The following is a 21,698-nucleotide window of genomic DNA, read 5'->3' on the forward strand; positions in this document are numbered from 1 at the left end:
TATGGGCCCTGTGGCCCTTGTAGTTTTAGCGCTAGCCTTGACAGAATGTTGTGTTTGATGGAGGAAGAGAAGAAGGAGAAGAAACCATAGAATGGCAATATACCCGTTCATGCTTCGCATGCGGGTATAACTAGAAGGCTATATATTTGTACACAAATACGGCTATACCCGCATGTTATCGGTGTACCCAAACTTACAGTCCTTATTTGCTGAGGACTTAAATAAAGAAAGTGTAAAAAGTCGCCCAATTGGGCAGAAAATGTAAAAAGTGAAAGTCCAAGTCACAAGCTTTAATTGAATGTAGGTTGCACTGTCGTAGCACTTAAAATAAAGAAATAGTAAAAAGTCCCCTCCCAGGGGAGTCGTCTCTCTTACTCTCCATAGGTTGCTGTTGTCAGTCTCTCTAGTCTTACTCACAGCGAGGCTATACAATATGATTAGGGGAAACTATTCCAGAGGGAGTATGTAAATTAAACGGAACAGCCAATTCAGAGGGAGTATGTAAATTAAACGGAACAGCCTTTTTTGGGGCCATTTCAGAGGGCGTATGTAAATTAAATGGAACAGCCAATGGGTATGTAATTTAACTGGAACAGCCTTAACGCTTCACGCTGGTATTTCCAATTATGATATAATACGGTCTGTCTGTTTAGTCCTACGTGTGTGGGGTGGATGGGTGGGTGTTAGTAACAATATAATTCTCAGGTGCTATCTGTGTACAAATTGCTGAGGACTTAAAATATAGAAATTGTAAAAAGTCGTAAAAAAAAGTGTAAAAATTGAAAGTCCAAGTCACAAGCTTTAATTTAATGCAGGTTGCACTCTCGTAGCACTTAAAAAAAAGAACTTGTAAAAAGTCCCCTGCCAGGGGAGTTGTCTCTCCATAGATTGCTGTTGTCAGTCTCTCTTATGATTAGGGGAAACTATTCCAGAGGGAGTATGTAAATTAAACGGAACAGCCAAGTTAGAGGGAGTATTTAAATTAAACGGAACAGCCTATTTTGGGACCATTTCAGTGGGAGTACGTAAATTAAATAGAACAGCCAATGGGTATGTAATTTAACTGGAGCAGCCTTAACGCTTCACGCTGGTATTTCCAATCATTATATTAATAATTATAATACGGATATGTCTGTTTAGTCCTACATGTGTAGGGTGGGGGGGTATGTGGGTGTTAATAACAATATAATTCTCAGGTGCTACTGTGTACAAATTCTGAGCCCGGAAGCTGCTTGATTTGATGAGAAACAGCCGGCCCTTTGTTTTAACATTTGGGGCCATGGGGCCCATAATATTTGACTTATGAGGCCCATGGACATATGTTGAAGTTTAATTCTCTAGTGCTATCAGTAGACTCAAGCTGGGTACTGTAGCTGCTTTATTTACTGAGTAACGGCCGGCCCTATGTTTTAGCGTTTTGGGGCCCTGGGGCCCATATAATGTAATATATGGGGCTCACATGTACATATAACAATGTGATTTTCAGGTGCAATCTGTGTACTAACTCTGAGCCCTAAAGCTGCTTTATTTACAGAGTAACGGCCGGCCCTTTGTTTTAACATGTGGGGCCCTGGGGCCCATATTATGTGTTATATGGGGGGTATACATACATTTGACAATATAATACTAAAGACCTATCTGTGTACCAAATCTGAACCCTGTAGCTACTTTATTTGCTGAGAAACGGCCGGCCCTTTGTTTTAACATTTTGGCCCCTGGGGCCCCTAGCCTTGTACATCTGGGGCCAAAATGGGCAAAAGGCACATCTAAAACTTAGGGCCCATACATATGCCATGTATGAGCCCTAGTGATCTTGTACTTTTGGAGCTAGGCTTGTCAATCTGTTGCACCATATTGTAACATTTGGGCCCTGGGGCCCATAATATATAACATATGGGGCTCTTGTATATTTGTAAATATAGAGTGCCCCTAGGGCTATCAGTGTACCAACTCAGGGCCCTGAGGCTGCTTCATTTGATGAGAAACGGCATGCTTTGTATTTTCACAGTTGGGCCCCTGGGGCCCGTGACCTTCGACCTCTGGGGCCAAGATGGGCAAAAGGCACTTCTACGGGGTAGGGCCCATAAGTGTACCACATATGGGCCCCAGGGCCTTTGTAGTTTTAGCGCTAGCCTTGACAGAATGATGTGTTTGATGGAGAAGGAGGAGGAGAAGGAGAAGGAGAAACCACAGGATGGGAAGATACCCTGCATGCTATTGCATGCGGGTATAACTAGAAGGCTATATATTTGTACACAAATACGGCTATACCCGCATGTACCCAAACTTACAGTCCTTATTTGCTGAGGGCTAAAATAAAGAAATTGTAAAAAGTCGCCCAATTGGGCAGAAAATGTATAAAAAGTGAAAGTCCAAGTCACAAGCTTTAATTGAATGTAGGTTGCACTGTCGTAGCACTTAAAATAAAGAAATTGTAAAAAGTCCCCTCACAGGGGAGTCGTCTCTCTTATTCTCCATAGGGTGCTGTTGTCAGTCTCTCTTACTCACAGTGAGGCTATGCAATATGATTCAGGGGAAACTATTCCAGAGGGAGTATGTAAATTAAATGGAACAGCCATTTCAGAGGGAGTATGTAAATTATACGGAACAGCCTTTTGGGGCCATTTCAGAGGGAGTATGTAAATTAAATGGAACAGCCAATGGGTATGTAATTTAACTGGAACAGCCTTAACGCTTCACGCTGGTATTATGATAATACGATCTGTCTGTTTAGTCCTACGTGTGTGGGGTGGATGGGCGTGTGGGTGTTAGTAACAATATACTTCTCAGGTGCTATCTGTGTACATATTCTGAGCCCGGAAGCTGCTTTCTTTGATGAGAAACGGCCGGCCCTTTGTTTTAACATTTGGGGCCCTGGGGCCCAATATATATGACTTATGGGGCTCATGTACATATGTTAAAGTATGATTCTCAAGTGCTATCAGTAGACTCAAGCTGGGCATTGTAGCTGCTTTATATACTGAGTAACGGCCGGCCCTATGTTTTAGCGTTTGGGGCCCTGGGGCCCATATTATGTGACATATGGGGATTATATATACATATGACAATATAATACTAAAGACCTATCTGTGTACCAAATCTGAACCCTGTAGCTGCTTTATTTACTGAGTAATGGCTGGCCCTATGTTTTAGCATTTGGGGCCCTGGGGCCCATATTATGTGGTATATGGGGCTCATATGTACATATAACAATGAAATTCTCAGGTGCAATCTGTGTACAAACTCTGAGCCCTAAAGCTGCTTTAACTGATGAGAAACGGCCGGCCCTTTGTTTTAACATGTGGGGCCCTGGGGCCCATATTTTTTTACTTATGAGGCTCATGTACATATGTTGAAGTATAATTCTCAAGTGCTATCAGTAAACTCAAGCTGGGCATTGTAGCTGCTTTATTTACTGAGTAACGGCCGGCCCTATGTTTTAGCGTTTGGGGCCTTGGGGCCCATATTATGTGACATATGGGGTTATACATACATTTGACAATACAATACTAAAGACCTACCTGTGTACCAAATCTGAACCCTGTAGCTACTTTATTTGCTGAGAAACGGCCGGCCCTTTGTTTTAACATTTTGGCCCCTGGGGCCCCTAGCCTTGTAAATCTGGGGCCAAAACGGGCAAAAGGCACATCTACAACTTAGGGCCCATACATATGCCATGTATGAGCCCTAGTGATCTTGTACTTTTAGAGCTAGGCTTGTCAATCTGTTGCACCATATTGTAACATTTGGGCCCCTGGGGCCCATAATATATAACATATGGGGCTCTTGTATATTTGTAAATATAGAGTGCCCCTAGGGCTATCAGTGTACCAACTGAGAGCCCCGAGGCTGCTTCATTTGATGAGAAACGGCGTGCTTTGTATTTTCACATTTGGGCCCCTGGGGCCCGTGACCTTGACCTCTGGGGCCAAGATGGGCAAAAGGCACTTCTACAGGGGTAGGGCCCATAAGTGTACCACATATGGGCCCCAGGGCCTTTGTAGTTTTAGCGCTAGCCTTGGCAGAATGATGTGTTTGATGGAGGAGAAGGAGAAGGAGGAGAAGAAGAAGAAGGAGAACTAGAAGGCTATATATTTGTACACAAATACGGCTATACCCGCATGTTATCGGTCTACCCAAACTTACAGTCCTTATTTGCTGAGGACTTAAAATAAAGAAATTGTAAAAAGTCGCCCAATTGGGCAGAAAATGTGTAAAAAGTGAAAGTCCAAGTCACAAGCTTTAATTGAATGTAGGTTGCACTATCGTAGCACTTAAAATAAAGAAATTGTAAAAAGTCCCCTTTTCCAGAGGGAGTATGTAAATTAGATGGAACAGCCATTTCAGAGGGAGTATGTAAATTAAACGGAACAGCCTTTTTTGGGGACATTTCAGAGGGAGTATGTAAATTAAATGGAACAGCCAATTGGTAATAGTCTCTCTTACTCACAGTGAGGCTATGCAATATGATTCAGGGAAACTATTCCAGAGGGAGTATGTAAATTAAATGGAACAGCCATTTCAGAGGGAGTATGTAAATTATACGGAACAGCCTTTTGGGGGCCATTTCAGAGGGAGTATGTAAATTAAATGGAACAGCCAATGGGTATGTAATTTAACTGGAACAGCCTTAACGCTTCACGCTGGTATTTCCAATTATGATAATACGATCTGTCTGTTTAGTCCTACGTGTGTGGGGTGGATGGGTGTGTGGGTGTTAGTAACAATATACTTCTCAGGTGCTATCTGTGTACATATTCTGAGCCCGGAAGCTGCTTTCTTTGATGAGAAACGGCCGGCCCTTTGTTTTAACATTTGGGGCCCTGGGGCCCAATATATATGACTTATGGGGCTCATGTACATATGTTAAAGTATGATTCTCAAGTGCTATCAGTAGACTCAAGCTGGGCATTGTAGCTGCTTTATTTACTGAGTAACGGCCGGCCCTATGTTTTAGCGTTTGGGGCCCTGGGGCCCATATTATGTGACATATGGGGATTATATATACATATGACAATATAATACCAAAGACCTATCTGTGTACCAAATCTGAACCCTGTAGCTGCTTTATTTACTGAGTAATGGCTGGCCCTATGTTTTAGCATTTGGGGCCCTGGGGCCCATATTATGTGGTATATGGGGCTCATATGTACATATAACAATGTAATTCTCAGGTGCAATCTGTGTACAAACTCTGAGCCCTAAAGCTGCTTTAATTGATGAGAAACGGCCGGCCCTTTGTTTTAACATGTGGGGCCCTGGGGCCCATATTTTTTACTTATAAGGCTCATGTACATTATGTTGAAGTATAATTCTCAAGTGCTATCAGTAAACTCAAGCTGGGCATTGTAGCTGCTTTATTTACTGAGTAACGGCCGGCCCTATGTTTTAGCATTTAGGGCCTTGGGGCCCATATTATGTGACATATGGGGGTTATACATACATTTGACAATATAATACTAAAGACCTACCTGTGTACCAAATCTGAACCCTGTAGCTACTTTATTTGCTGAGAAACGGCCGGCCCTTTGTTTTAACATTTTGGTCCCTGGGGCCCCTAGCCTTGTAAATCTGGGGCCAAAACGGGCAAAAGGCACATCTACAACTTAGGGCCCATACATATGCCATGTATGAGCCCTAGTGATCTTGTACTTTTAGAGCTAGGCTTGTCAATCTGTTGCACCATATTGAAACATTTGGGCCCCTGGGGCCCATAATATATAACATATAGGGCTCTTGTATATTTGTAAATATAGAGTGCCCCTAAGGCTATCAGTGTACCAACTGAGGGCCCTGAGGCTGCTTCATTTGATGAGAAACGGCGTGCTTTGTATTTTCACATTTGGGCCCCTGGGGCCCGTGACCTTGACCTCTGGGGCCAAGATGGGCAAAAGGCACTTCTACGGGTAGGACCCTTGAGTGTACCACATATGGGCCCCAGGGCCTTTGTAGTTTTAGCGCTAGCCTTGACAGAATGATGTGTTTGATGGAGAAGGAGAAGGAGAAGAAACCAAAGGATAACAATATACCCGTCCATGCTTCGCATGCGGGTATAAGAAACCAAAGGATAACAATATACCCGTCCATGCTTCGCATGCGGGTATAACTAGAAGGCTATATATTTGTACACAAATACGGCTATACCCGCATGTTATCGGTGTACCCAAACTTACAGTCCTTATTTTGCTGAGGCCTTAAAATAAAGATATTGTAAAAAGTCGCCCAATTGGGCGGAAAATGTGTAAATATGAAAGTCCAAGTCACAAGTTTTAATTTAATGTAGGTTACACTCTCGTAGCACTTAAAATAAAGAAATTGTAAAAAGTCGGTCAACATGCTTTTCCCAGCACCTACCCATGTCCCAAATATTTTAGTAGTATAAATATGTCAAAGTATAATTTTTATTTCTTAATATTTATGACTAAAAGAACATGATAGTGTTGTTTGTAACCATTTCCGAGCAATTTTGAACGAAAGTTACCTCATGAACGTTTTCATAAAAGGGTGCTACATGAACGAATATTTTTTTGAATACTGTGTTTTCACCAGATAGAAACAACTGAAAAGAAAATACTTCCAATTTGACAGATATAATTGGCAACATTTATTGATCATTCATACATTGATTCATTATTATTAACAATTAAAAGAGAAATAAAACAATTTAAGATATAAAATATATAGTACAAATATTAAAATTAGGTATAATAAAGATGGTCTATTGCCATTTGGTCTAATACCATTTCATCTAATTCCCGTTTAGTCTATATTCAATTGGTCTATTACCTGAAAGGCTAATTGCTACTTAGTCTAATAATCATATAGTCTAATGTCCATATAGTCTAATATTGTTTGGTCTAATGACCGGTATGTCTACTAACCATATAGTCTAATAACCATTTGGTCTAATATTTCTTTAATAACCATTTGGTCTAATACCCATTTGGTCTAATAACCGTTATTTGATCATTGAACGATTTTTCTTGATTTTGACTGACTAACCAAAGATATTTTGAACTAAAATATTATACATATTATATATTTATTTTGTATACAAATACACATTTTTATGAGATTAAGCTATTGTTTTATTGCCTTATATGGTCTGATATTGTTATCAAATAGTTAAATAACATTTAGTATATTATCAGAAAGGCTAACAACTACTTATTCTTATAGTCTTCTAATCTAATTTTTTTTCTATGACCCATAAATAATTACATAATACTTCTCATCTTCTCTGTTTATACATATCTTTTCTTAAATGTCAAACATATTTATCATTTTTATACATATTATTGATATTGCATATATACGACACCAGATTTTTTTGTTTGGGGACTAATTTGTGTAATGCGCACAACAATTTGCAATTTTAATGCTACATGTAAATTAGATCAAAGTGGGATTAATTTTGGTCTAAAAGAAGCTAAAAAGGAAGATGCACATTAGGGTGGTTTTTATTTTTCAAAAGTCTGAAATACCATCCTGGATGAAAAAAATATTGAATATGATTTAGAGGTAGCTCAAGAGCCCTCAAAGTTTACAAAGGTGTATTTTCAAAATAAAGTGTTTCTTGATACTCAGTCTTTGTAATTGCATCAACAATAACTAGTTTAACATACAAATAGCAAAAGATGTCTTGGATTTACTTCCATAAAACAGACCAAAACTGGCAATTCGTGCCACACGTACTGCTAAATACTACTCGTCGGCCTTTTTGAGCAATTATGAGGGCCAGTAGTTTTAAAAAAGAGAATATCATGATGCTCAAAACTTTGTAATTGCATTAACATTAACTGCTTAAACATACAAATAACAAAAAAATCTTGTATTGTCATTCATTATTGTTTTAAACTCAACCGAATATGGTACTTCGTGACATGAATACCCCTAAAATATTGTGTATCGGCAACTTGCAACAAGATAATGAATGTGCCGGAAGATGCGGCTACAGATTCCAAATTCAGATGTAACAGCTGTCACATGAAACAGAAAATAAGCAACACAGAAATATCCATAAATGGAAGTATCACTGTAGAGTCGCGACAAATAGGGCAAAGAGATATTCCTATTTATAATGAGAAACGTTTTTTGGGGAGGGAGGGGTGCCTTATGATATAAGACTTCTCAATATTACATAACATATTTAGATGGTAAGGCTTTTTCCCATACATTGGCTAGATGTAAATGACTATAGCCTAATGTCATTTCCTAACATTATATAACATAATCTAGATGGTGTAATTGTTTTTGCACACATTGGTTAAGTTTGTTTTTTAATTACATATAATGACTAGCCTAATAGTATAAAAACTTTTCAAAAAATAATTACATAATACAATGTAGATGGTAGTTAAAGGTTGTTTTTCTACACATTGAATAATATTCTTTTAAATCAGATGTATATGACTAGCCTAATGGCATAAAAAACTCCTTAAAATTACATAATGTACATAATATAGATAGTAAGGTTGTCTTTTCACACATTGGATAACCTTCTTAATCAGTACACAAATTGCTAGCCTAATGACATAAAATAGTTTCCAAGTTTACATATAACATAATTTACATGGTAAGTATGTATTTAACATTACAACACATATTTGTGATGGGGATGGTGATGGTCTTTTACCTTTTACACATTGGATAACTGTTAAGGTGACCAAAACAAAAATATACGGGCCAATCAGGTAGGGTCGGTTGCTTGGGCTTTTTTGTTTGTTAGCCAATGTGTTTACTTAATAAAGTAACTTGAAGGTATTTGATATAAAATATACACTATTATTAGTATTATAGTTTGGATGTTTGTATCATCAAAATTGATACAACCAGTAAACACCTAAAATTACAAAAATTTCTACTTTTGTGGCAATTTTGAACTGAAATGAGTTTTAAAATTACATCTCGTCCAATATTTTAAAACTCACAGTATTGGGCGTAAAGCATCGAATTTTATCATTATGTTTTGGATTCAATATTTTCACACACTTGGATCCACCAAAACATAATAATGGTTGCAATAGCAAATTGTTGACGGACACACACAAACATAATGACACAGACACGACTAGTGATGCCATAAGGTCTTTTCCTTCGGACGACCTAAAAAACCTTTTGAAATTGTGCCTGGTAAACTTGTAGTTTATTGGACAGAGAGGAAGATAGAAAAGAGGAACATACTTTTGTATTTATTTTGCTTTTGATGTATTTAATGGGGGGTGGTCAGATATTTTTTAATGTCTGAACTATTCAAGGCATTAACAGGTGTTATCAGTGCCATAGCGCTGATGGGTTGGCGCGCTTGAAGCTTAGTCGATTCTGGTTGGAGGTAATTGAACCAGGTAGAGCATTGCATAACTAAGCTGAGGATGGAAGGAATGATCTTTGGTGGCTGAACAGATTGGATCTTGGAATTCATATTGTGTTTTCTATCTTTATAGATGGATATCATTAAAACAATATGTTTGCAAGTTTTGACCTATATTGCTCGAGTGGTTTTAATATGAGAAGCAAACGTGCATATAACAATGACCCCTAAGGATAGTACAGACTCTCAATATGAAAGATTGATGGTCAAGTGAGCTTCAGTCTGTATTTACTGGCTTTGGTCAAAGCATTTGAGACAAATCAACAAAAGAAATCAAAGGCCAAGGGTTAACTTAACAATTGGGTAAACATTTTGGTTAAGGGCTCGGATAGCGACGTTTTCACATATTTTTTGTGGGAGCTGAGAGCACATCATAAACACCAATTTGCATTCTGAATACGAGGAATGTCCTTCCGATATCAAATAATAATTGTGATTTTTAATACAATTTTTATGGCAAATTGTTAAAAAATTGACATTTTTGACATTTAACAGTCTTCGAAGTAAATTGTATAAATCTAATGATATGTAGCTGGGAAGAAAAGCCGTATCATGTGAATATTTTTTCCTTTCATATTGATTATATACATTTTTCTCAAAACCTAAAAATATAAGTTTTTAATAATTTGCCATAAAATTAGTACTATTATATTGCGAATTTCATAAAATCTGAATTATTTGATATCGTCCTCGTATTCAGAATGCAATTTTGTGTGTCTGATATACTCTCAGGCCTCAGAAAAATACTGTGCAAAGGGGATGAGGTATCAAAATAAACAGAACAAATTTTCTATATATCCACTGCTTTATTTTTTTAATTTAGCTTTAGTGTCTTTAAAAAATGCCTTTTGTTTTAAGTGTTTTTGGATACTTTTTCATGGAGTATAAAAAATTTGGTGTTTGTGCAACTTTAAAAACCCTTGTTTTTGTGGTACTGAAAATGTCACTAAACTGGCAGTCAAATTTTAGCCCACAATGTACATGGTTCTCAGAATGGAAGTCAAAATGACAGCCAAACTGTTACTCATAATGATACTGAAATTTGAAGCCTATTCGCTGCTCAAAATAAGAATCAGGTTGTAGAAAGGTGGTTGTTCTGCATTGTCAAATGATGCAGAAAAATATAAAAGGAGACATTGAATTGAATTAGATAAGTGCGCAGGATATGAACTCGTCATAGGGCAATGATGCAAGATCTTCGTTATCCCTATTGTTGATTTATTCACTTTTTCATACCCATTTTTGATCTTGACCTTTGTTTATCCCTATTTTTGATTTATTAATTTTTTATACCTATTTGATTTAGAAACCTTTGTTATACCTATTTTTGATTTATTCACTTTTTTATACTTTTGATTTATTTTTGTTTTAAAGACCTTTCTTATCCCTATTTTTAATTTATTCATTTTTGTATACCTATTTCATTCGACCTTTGTTATCCCTATTTTTGATTTATTTACTTTTTAAACTTATTTTTGATTTGACTTTTTCTACACCCATTTTTTTTGATTTAAATATCTTTCTTGTCCCTATTTTTGATTCATTCACTTTTTCATATCTATTTTTGATTCAGAGACCTTTGTTAGCTCAATTTTTTGATTTATTCACTTTTTTAAACCTATTTTTGATTTAGAGACTTTTGTTATTCCTATTTTGGATCTATTGACTTTTTTATACCCATTTTTGATTTAGAGATCTGTCGATGTCGTATCCCTATTTTTGATTTATTCCCCTTTTGATACCTGTTTTTGATTTAGAGACCTTTGTTATTACTATTTTTGATTTATTGACTTTTTTATACCCATTTTTGATTCAGAGACCTTTGTCATCCCTATTTTTGATTATTCACTTTTTATACCTATTTTTGATTTAAAGACCTTTCTTATCCCTATTTTTGATTTGATTTATTTACTTTTTATACCTATTTTTGTTTAGAGACCTTTCTTATCCCTATTTTAGATGTACTCACTTTTTTATACCTAAATTTGATTTACAGACCTTTGTTAACCGTTTTTTTTATTTATTCACTTTTTACACCTATTTTTGATTTAGATCTTTGTCATCCCTATTTTTGATTTATTCACTTTTTATACATATTTTTGATTTATTGACTTTTTTTATACTATTTTTGATTTCGACTTTTCTTTATCCCTATTTTTGTTTATTCCTTTTTATACTATTTTTGACCTTTGTTAACCTTCACTTTTTCATACCTATTTTTGATTTAGAGATCTTTATTATACCTATTTTTGATTTATTCACTTTTTTATACCTATTTTCGACTTGGAGACCTTTGTTAACCTATTTTTTAATTATTCACTTTTTCATACCTATTTCAAAAGCCCTTTGTTAGCTCTATTTTTGATTTATTCACTTTTTTATACATATTTTTGATTTAGAGATCTTTCTTATTCCTATTTTTGATTTAGTTACTTTTTGATACCTAGATTTAGAGACCTTTGTTATACCTATTTTTGATTTAGAGACCTTAGTTATACCTACTTTTGATTTATTCACTTTTTCATACCTATTTTTGATTTAGAGACTTTTCTTATCCCTATTTTTGATTTATTCACTTTTTATACCCTTTTTTTTATTTAGAGACCTTTGTTATACTTATTTTTTATTTATTCACTTTTTTTTATACCTATTTGTGATTTACAGACCTTAATGTTAACCCTATTTCTGATTTATTCACTTTTTATACCTATTTTGATTTAGACCTTTGTTATCCCTATTTTGATTTATTCACTTTTTATACCTTATTTGATTTAGAGTTCTTATCCCTACTTTGATTTATTCACTTTTTTTATACCTATTTGATTTAAAGACCTTTCTTATCCCTATTTTAGATTTAGTCACTTTTTCATACCTAGAAGTAGAGACTTTTGTTATACCTATTTTTGATTTATTCACTTGTTCATACCTATTTTTTGATTTAGAGACCTTTTTTATCCCTATTTGATTTAAAGACCTTTGTTATACTTATTTTAGATTTGTTCACTATTTCATACCTATTTGATTTAAAGACCTTTGTAATCCCTATTTTAATTTATTCACTTTTTATACCTTATTTGATTTAGAGATCTTTCTTATCCCTACTTTTGATTTATTCACTATTTTATACCTATTTGATTTAAAGACCTTTCTTATCCCTATTTTAGATTTAGTCACTTTTTCATACCTAGAAGTAGAGACTTTTTTTGATTTATTCACTTGTTCATACCTATTTTTTGATTTAGAGACCTTTTATCCCTATTTGAGATTTATTCACTATTTATACCAATTTGATTTAAAGACCTTTGTTATACCTATTTTAGATTTATTCACTTTCTTTATACCTATTCGATGTAGAGACCTTTGTTAACCCTATTTTTGATTTATTCACTTTTTTTATACCTACCTATTTAATTTAGAGACCTTCGTAGTTTTGATTGATTGACTCTTTTATACCCATTTTTGATTTAGAGATCTTTCTTATCCCTATTTTTGATTTAGTCACTTTTTCATACCTAGATTTAGAGACCTTTGTTATACCTATTTTTGATTTATTCACTTTTTCATATCTATTCTTGATTTAGAGACCTTTCTTATCCCTATTTTTGATTTATCCTCTTTTTTATACTTATTTGATGTAGAGACCTTTGTTATCCCTATTTTTGATTTATTCACTTTTTTATACCTATTTTGATTTATTCACTTTTTAAAGACCTTTTTATACCCCTTTCCCTATTTTAGATTTATAAACTTTTTTTATACCTATTTTTGATTTAGAGACCTTTGCTAACCCTATTTTTGATTTATTCACTTTTTTATACATATTTTTGATAAAAACGACCTTTGTTATTTATATTTTTGATTTATTCACTTTTTATACCTATTTTGATTTATTCACTTTTTTATACCTATTTTTGATATAAAGACCTTTCTTATCCATTTTTGATAAAACGACCTTCGTTATTCATATTTTTGATTTATTCACTTTTTATACCTATTTTTGATTGAGACCTTTGTCATCCCTATTTTTGATTATTCACTTTTTATACCTATTTTGGATTTAGAGACCTTAATGTTAACCCTATTTTTGATTTATTCACTTTTTATACCTATTTTGATTCAGACCTTTGTTATCTCTGTTTGATTTATTCACTTTTTCATACCTATTTTGACTTGGAGACCATTGTTATACCTATTTTTGATTTATTAATTTTTTCATACTTGTTTTTGATTTAGAGACCTTTGTTACCTCTATTTTTGATTTATTCACTTTTTTATACCTATTTTTGATTTAGAGACCTTTGTTAGCTCTATTTTTGATTTATTCACTTTTTATAGCTATTTTTAATTCAGAGACCTTTGTTATGCCTATTTTTGATTTAGAGATCTTTATTATCCCTATTTTTGATTTAGTCACTTTTTCATATCTAGATTTAGAGACCTTCTTATACCTATTTTTGATTTAGAGATCTGTCTTATCCCTATTTTTTATTTATTCACTTTTTTATACCTATTTTTGATTTACAGACCTTAATGTTAACCCTATTTCTGATTTATTCACTTTTTATCCCTACTTTTGATTTATTCACTTTTTTTTTACCTAATTTGATTTAGAGATCTTTCTTATCCCTACTTTTGATTTATTCACTATTTTATACCTATTTGATTTAAAGACCATGGATTTTAGATTTATTTACTTTTTTATACCTATTTGATTTAGAGATCTTTCTTATCCCTATTTTTGATTTAGTCACTTTTTTCATACCTAGAAGTAGAGACTTTTGTTATCCCTACTTTTGATTTATTCACTTTTTTATACCGTATTTGATTTAGAGATCTTTCTTATCCCTACTTTTGATATCATCACTATTTTATAACTATTTTTGATTTAGAGACCTTTCTTATCCCTATTTTAGATGTATTCACTTTTTTATATTATACCTAAATTTGATTTACAGACCTTTGTTAACCGTTTTTTTATTTATTCGCTTTTTATACCTATTTTTGATTTAGACCTTTGTCATCCCTATTTTTGATTTATTCACTTTTTATACCTATTTTTGAGTACATGAGTACAATGCCTATTCAGTGATTTGCTCATCTGAAGGACCGTAAATTTTTTCAAAATTTAAGATTTTGGTACCTTTGTTAGTGTCATAGATGTGTTAACATAGCCTGCTAGTGGTTAAGTCAAAGGCTGTGGTATTAAAGACCAAATAAGACATTTTACATGAATCTGTAATTTCTGTACTTCAAAAGAGAAATTATGTATTTGAATAGGGCTTCAACATTGTCAATACTGCTGTTTTCTTTGTTTTTTAACCAAATGTTTCATTTGAAAAATGTTAATTACAATTTTGTTGACTTATATCTTTCACTTTTAGGCAATTTATATACAATTTCGCTTTTTTTACACTTTCACTGGGATCACTGAATGAGCCTTTAAGTAAAATTTGTCACCAAAAACGTTTTAGATGGTGCACAAAAACATGGTTATATAGTGGCAAATATAACTGGAAGTATATACTATCTTATGGGGTATTGTTGTACGTTTTTGCTTCCCATATTTTAACTGGAGTGAATAATTTGATTGTTTTAATTATAGACGATATAAGACAGGAAACACAATATGGAACAAGGCAAGGCGGTTCTCGAATCACGAGTCTTTTACGACCACCTGCTTTCGTGATTACTTTTTGGTAGAGTTTAAACCATAACACACAACTAAAATTGTTCACTTATATGAGCTCGGACACAACGTTTTTCAAACTGATGGAATTGATTTTATTGATCTGGATTGTCACATGACGCGATGTCATGTGACAGAACAGGTTCGTAAATCGGTGGTAGTGGTTACTTTGGGTAGCAAAAGTAAAAAATAGGCACAGCGGTCCCAAATAAATCGTCCGAAGATAACCAAAACATTAACCAAAAATGTCACCTATACAACCACACACACACCCCGCCACACATACATTCAGCTATATGAAAAAGTGATTACATAGTCTCTTACTTTATCAGGCGAAACAAAAATGGAAACACTCAACTGAAAAATAGGATTGCAAGTTGTTTGATTGACACAATAACAGCAATAAGCGCTCCTGGTAAGCGAAATGAACAAGTAGTGTTGAAGTCTTAATTAATAATTTTCAACAATAATAAATATTTGTAGGGTAAATTTGGGTTATTTTGCTCTGTCAAGTAATTTTGCTCCAATTCATTAATTTGCAATTAATTTGATAAATTTATATATATATATATATCGATATTAATAAGTTTTTGATTTTTAAAAATTTTGTATATCATGATGTACTACATTCTTAGAGGGTAGGAAATAAAAATCATGAAGAACTTCAGGAAAACTCCTGCTATTTGCAAGCGCCTCTAAGGTACTGACGAAATTTTCTCCCATGAAAATGAAACATTTTTGTTTTTGGCTCTATCAGGGCTCATTAAAAAAATGAATGTTCTATTATACCTTAATGTGAACCTGTAATGCTAATGAACGATACAAACATGCTTATACACACTTTGTATTATACACTTCATATTGTCAAGGCACTAGCAGAGGTGACTTCTGACTTCTAACAGCATATGTCTGCTGGTACAATTATACCTGTATTAGAAATAAATGATTTTCACTTATACTTCCTTACTCTGTGCTGCATCCTGAATAATTCCTCATTTTTGTTCCAGTAGTTGTTGATCATGATGTTAAGTGGTAAGAAAGTTGACTGGGTGCAGATATAGAAGGCAATACGTAGACTCTTTTGAAGCAGTGTCACAATTGGATACATGTAGTCACGCATGACCATGGTGTAAATGACAAAGTCGACGACTGGCTTGATGACCTTACCACTGATGATGACAGTGTTGATGGTACGGAAGCATTACTAGGTGCCGCACTGGACAAGGGTATCGTAACGAAGGTCCTGTATCAGGAATATAAGTATCAGGAGTATAATGCGTATGCAATTTTGCACTTGTGGTACATTTACTTCTTCTAAAGTATTTCCTATGGACTAAAGTACCATAGACTTTATAGTGGAATAGAGAGTAAAATTTAATTCTCTATATTTTGTTTCTATTTAAGTAAATTGTTTTAAACAACTCAATGTTCAAGTGTAAACCTATCAAGCTGACAGTATATGCCTAATGGTATATGCCTAATGGTGAGACCTCCTAATGACATGGTTTAAAAACCTATATTTCACAAACATTGATCAAAATTTGATTTCACTTTGTAAAGAATGAGTTATTAGTACCCAAGACATGCACAGATCAGTCTATGATTGTACATACCTATTGGGGTTTTGGAACTTTGTCTTTGCATATACTACTGAAAATATACTAGTAGTTACTAATTTCTTGACATCCTCAACTTTATCATGTTCATTATTCTGGCCACTCTCATTGTACAATGGGCATTTGATTGCTCTTGATGAGATTATTGTAACAAGCTTCTATCTTATTAGTTCACCTTTCAACTGATGGCTCTATCAGTTTTAGATGCGATTATCTTAACAGTTTGACCTTTGAACTGTAAAGTTGACTTTTAAACTTACTTGATCAGGTTAACCTTGGGCTCATTATTCTGGCAACTCTCGTAGTACAATGGGTATGTGATGGCTCTTTCATACATACAGCTCATGGGTGGACTTGTTGTTACGTTTGTGGAGGGTGTAGACAAACTGGCTGAAGAGTTGTGGAGTCTCCATCTGGATCTTCTTCAGGGATCCCTTGACGTGGTTTTGCAGAGTCTTGATGGTGTAGGTTGGTTCGCTCTCTCATTTTTTTATTTCTCATGCTCAAAGTGGAGACATGTGACACATTGGGATGCTGTGAAATGAGCAATAATTTTTAAGTAATTAAAAATTGTCTCAAGGTTATTGCACTTTCGTTACTGATAACTCGATATTTACTTGTCACCATCATGGATAATTTAGTCACAGTTGTAAACATTTTGTTTGTTAGTTTATATGAATTATTCTTTGATTTAAGTACCTCTAAATCGAACTCCCAATTCTCACCAGTCATCAAATACTGTAGATAGCTAAAGAACAGCTTATTTTGTAATTTAAAACCAGTTTGAATATTATATGTTAAATATAAATTATACATTGATATTCATTACAAGTCTGTTTTTTAATTGAAATGAATAGGCAGTTAGGTAAAACGATTAAAAACACTGATGGACTTCTAAAAGCATTTCTGCAGCTTGGATCGGTGATGATACCAAAGTTGAAGTTACCCCCCTAAAAAGTATGTAAAATTTTTGAATTTGGTTTTTAAAAAAGTTTACATTATATTTTCTGATCCTGCAACATTAAAACTGCTAACAACTCCATTTTGCCAAAAATACGACTTGGGAATTTCTGCAGCTTAGGGCTTCAATTAGGCAACTTATTTAACCTGGTTTACTAACCTGTAGTCTTGTTAGGAGTGGTATCAGAGTCAACTTTGTGCTAACGTCACATTGCAGATTTGTAGTGGTGTTACTTCGCAGGGTTCTTGTTCCAATACACAAATTCAAACTTTATCCAATGAAGATCTATATGAATAAATAAATGGTTACGAATCGCAATGGTAAAGAAAGATTGAATTTTAAAAGGCCGCTAATTGCTCAAATTGCAATAAATATTAAAATGGTTACGAATTGCAATGGTATAGAGATTAAAAGGTTAATTATTCAAAATGCAAGTTCTGACATACATTTGTATAGACCACTTTTTAGCTGTACATCATAGAAACATGTTTTTATTTAATCAAAGTATTATAAATAGGAAAGCATAAAATGCTCCTAAATTTCCTTATTTCGGAGCATTAGTAACTACTTTTCTGTCATTAGACGTGTGTGTAGTGAAATAAAAGTACCATAATATTGGTACCTATTGTGAGCACCGAGGTGTTTTTTGTTTTATTTGCAAAAGTTAAGTCTGACTTGGCTAAATTAAGTTTGATTAGGGCATAAGCTGGCATTATATACCAAAATGGTGCATATTTTAGGCAAAATGCTACGCAATTTTGTAGTATTTTGAATGCAAAAAAAATAAGTTGCTACATAAATTTTGAAATGTGTTGGTTTAAATTATGTCCTGAGTTTGTGTGTTTTCAGGCTGCGCATTATTTCCTTTTTGGGAGTAGTTTTACTGCATTTGGTTTTGTTATTTGAGAAATCCAGAAAAATATATTTATAAACAAAAAAATGTTCAAAAGATATATTTCATGAATACATTTTATTTACAAGCAATATGAAATCACTAAATGTCAGGACTGCAAAAAAATGAATCTATAATTGTTCAAAGAGGAAACAACATGTTTTTTGTAGCGGAGCCATATACATTTTGCTGTTATCATTGGTTATATATTATTGAAAGCAATACCATTCAATTATTCACACATACCTCTGCTTGCCATCTTGGTGTGCTTGTTACCAGTTCAACATGTCATTAGGTTCAACATTTTTACCAGTGAGAAGGTACAACAGGATGGTCGTTCATTTACATGCAAATGCCATGTCATGTCATGAGTAGAAAGCTAAAACGTTTTTAAAATTTTTGATGGGTTATCTTGGAGAAACAGCAAATTTACATTCATGAGTAGATATGATGCTGTTACATGCAATGATAAGTTTAGAAATATGTGTGAGATCTTAAAATCAGTCAATTTTATAAAGCTAAAATGCTTCAATTTTCTTGGGTTGTCTTGGAGCAATGATAAGTTTAGAAATATGTGTGAGACCTTAAAATCAGTCAATTTTATAAAGCTAAAATGCTTCAAATTTCGTGGGTTGTCTTGGAGCAATGATAAGTTTAGAAATTTGTGTGAGATCTTAAAATCAGTCAATTTTAGAAAGCTAAAATGCTTCAATTTTCTTGGGTTGTCTTGGAGCAATGATACGTTTAGAAATATGTGTGAGATCGTAAAATCAGTCAATTTTAGAAAGCTAAAATGCTTCAATTTTCTGGGTTGTCTTGGAGCAATGATAAGTTTAGAAATATGTGTGAGATCTTAAAATCAGTCAATTTTAGAAAGCTAAAATGCTTCACTTTTCTTGGGTTGTCTTGGAGCAATGATAAGTTTAGAAATATGAACGAGATCTTAAAATCAGTCAATTTTAGAAAGCTAAATGCTTCAATTTTCTTGGGTTGTCTTGGAGCAATGATACGTTTAGAAATATGTGTGAGATCGTAAAATCAGTCAATTTTAGAAAGCTAAAATGCTTCAATTTTCTTGGGTTGTCTTGGAGCAATGATAAGTTTAGAAATATGTGTGAGATCTTAAAATCAGTCAATTTTAGAAAGCTAAAATGCTTCACTTTTCTTGGGTTGTCTTGGAGCAATGATAAGTTTAGAAATATGTACGAGATCTTAAAATCAGTCAATTTTAGAAAGCTAAATGCTTCAATTTTCTTGGGTTGTCTTGGAGCAATGATACGTTTAGAAATATGTGTGAGATCGTAAAATCAGTCAATTTTAGAAAGCTAAAATGCTTCAATTTTCTTGGGTTGTCTTGGAGCAATGATAAGTTTAGAAATATGTGTGAGATCTTAAAATCAGTCAATTTTAGAAAGCTAAAATGCTTCACTTTTCTTGGGTTGTCTTGGAGCAATGATAAGTTTAGAAATATGTACGAGATCTTAAAATCAGTCAATTTTAGAAAGCTAAATGCTTCAATTTTCTTGGGTTGTCTTGGAGTAACAGCACTTTTTCTTTTATTTTTTTGTAGAAGATGGACATTTTATAACTTCTCTCTAAATTTTTATGGCAACAGCAGTAGGTTCATGATAGCTATAATATGAGGATAATACATATGCTTTGTAGTGCTGTGGAGTTGGCTTAATATAGATATGGTCTAGTAGAGTGCCTTTGGCTGTGGTAGGCATATTGATCAGTTGGTTATATTGCTGAAGTGGTCGAATTGGAGCATTCTGTTTGAGATCATGATTGAAGTCTCCTAGGATGACAGTATAGTCAACATCTAGAATTGCAATTTGTGTGCATATGTTGGCAATAACTTCACTGAATGCAGCAGCATTTGTATTGATCGGCTTGTACACTGTTATAGCAAGTATTGATGGAGAACCAGTGGTTCTTACTGCTAAGACATCACATTCATTGACTTCGAGTGGTACTTGGTAGTACGTAATAGAGCTTCTGACATACATAGCAACACCTCGGCCTCTTGCTAAATCATGTGGTTTTGCAATGGCAACAAGGTGATAATTCGGGAGGTGATAGTTCACCAGATTGTGACTTGTATTGAGCCAAGTTTCTGAAAGACAGATTATGTCCGCTTTGCGGAATTCAAAGTTGCTTTGGAGGTCTTCATAATGCTTCGACAGGCTTTGAATATTGTGATGAGCAATTATGAAGTGCTTCTTCTGGTCTATGTGAAGTAGTGGGTTTGATTGAGACATATCAGATGCAGACATTGTAGCTATATGCTGTGCAATTGTTTCATCACAAAAGATTTTTTGTGGATTATAGTCTTCGAGGAAGAGCCCACTGAGACTAGTAACACGGCTAAGTGCCACATAACCCATAGCTGCTCTTGCATTTTTGAGTGAAATGACTGCTTGTTCAGTAGTTTGACCTTGGACCTTGTGTATTGTTATGGCCCAGGCAAGTTTGAGAGGATATTGTTGGCGAATTACAGTAGAATTTGAACCGTACGGTACAAATGTAACCTTATGTGGCTTTATGGCAACACATTCATTGTGTGGTGGTGGCAGAGGGTTCTTTTGTCTTGCATTTGATCCAACCTTCACATGGTGAAAGTGGACATATACAGCAGTAGGTTGATTGTTTGCATCATTTGGTTGAATGGCTTTGATAGTGCCAGTGACTCCATTACAGAGACCATCAGACACATTCAAATTGGCAGTGAGCATGACTTTAGCTCCAACAGCAAGTTGTAATTCAGGCACCAAACTGGTATCTTCCGATTTGTATGGTTCTTTCTTGCGGTAACTTTGACCAGCTGCTTGTACAATATCTAGAGCCGTGACTGTTATTGCTGCATTTGGCAAAGATTCTAGCATGGATAAATTGTGCTTGTCCACATCTACATTGTATGCATACAAGTGCAAGGCTTCTGATGGTGGTTTGACATTGGCATCTGCATTAATAATGCGAGATTTCAGAATTTCATGATCTGTCTGATCTATTGGATCCTCTCGTTTGTGTACACGGAGGCGATTTAGAAGCTGCGCAAACGTGAGGTCATCACGCTGACGCATAATTTCTGTGAGTTCCCAATGTTGGAAGTTTGTATTCCAAAGCTCTTGTAGAGGGTTCTTATCTGGCACACATAAAGGATTGCCTGCTTT

The 21,698-nt window shown here is 34.4% G+C and overlaps 1 protein-coding gene and 1 long non-coding RNA gene across 2 annotated transcripts in view; one reads left to right on the top strand and one right to left on the bottom strand.

Moving 5' to 3' along the window:
• Positions 1–21,698, top strand: part of LOC140167995 (ubiquitin-like modifier-activating enzyme 5) — a 111,435-nt gene that overhangs the window by 16,533 nt on the left and 73,204 nt on the right. The window lies entirely within an intron of this gene.
• On the bottom strand, positions 15,573–17,995 carry LOC140167195 (uncharacterized). The gene is made up of 3 exons (XR_011860993.1): positions 17,793–17,995; positions 16,933–17,206; positions 15,573–16,299 (listed from the first exon to the last, which is right to left on the bottom strand). It is a non-coding gene; the product is annotated as an uncharacterized lncRNA (long non-coding RNA).

This window comes from Amphiura filiformis, chromosome 13 (assembly GCF_039555335.1).
Source record: "Amphiura filiformis chromosome 13, Afil_fr2py, whole genome shotgun sequence".
NCBI classification, from domain to species: domain Eukaryota; kingdom Metazoa; phylum Echinodermata; class Ophiuroidea; order Amphilepidida; family Amphiuridae; genus Amphiura; species Amphiura filiformis.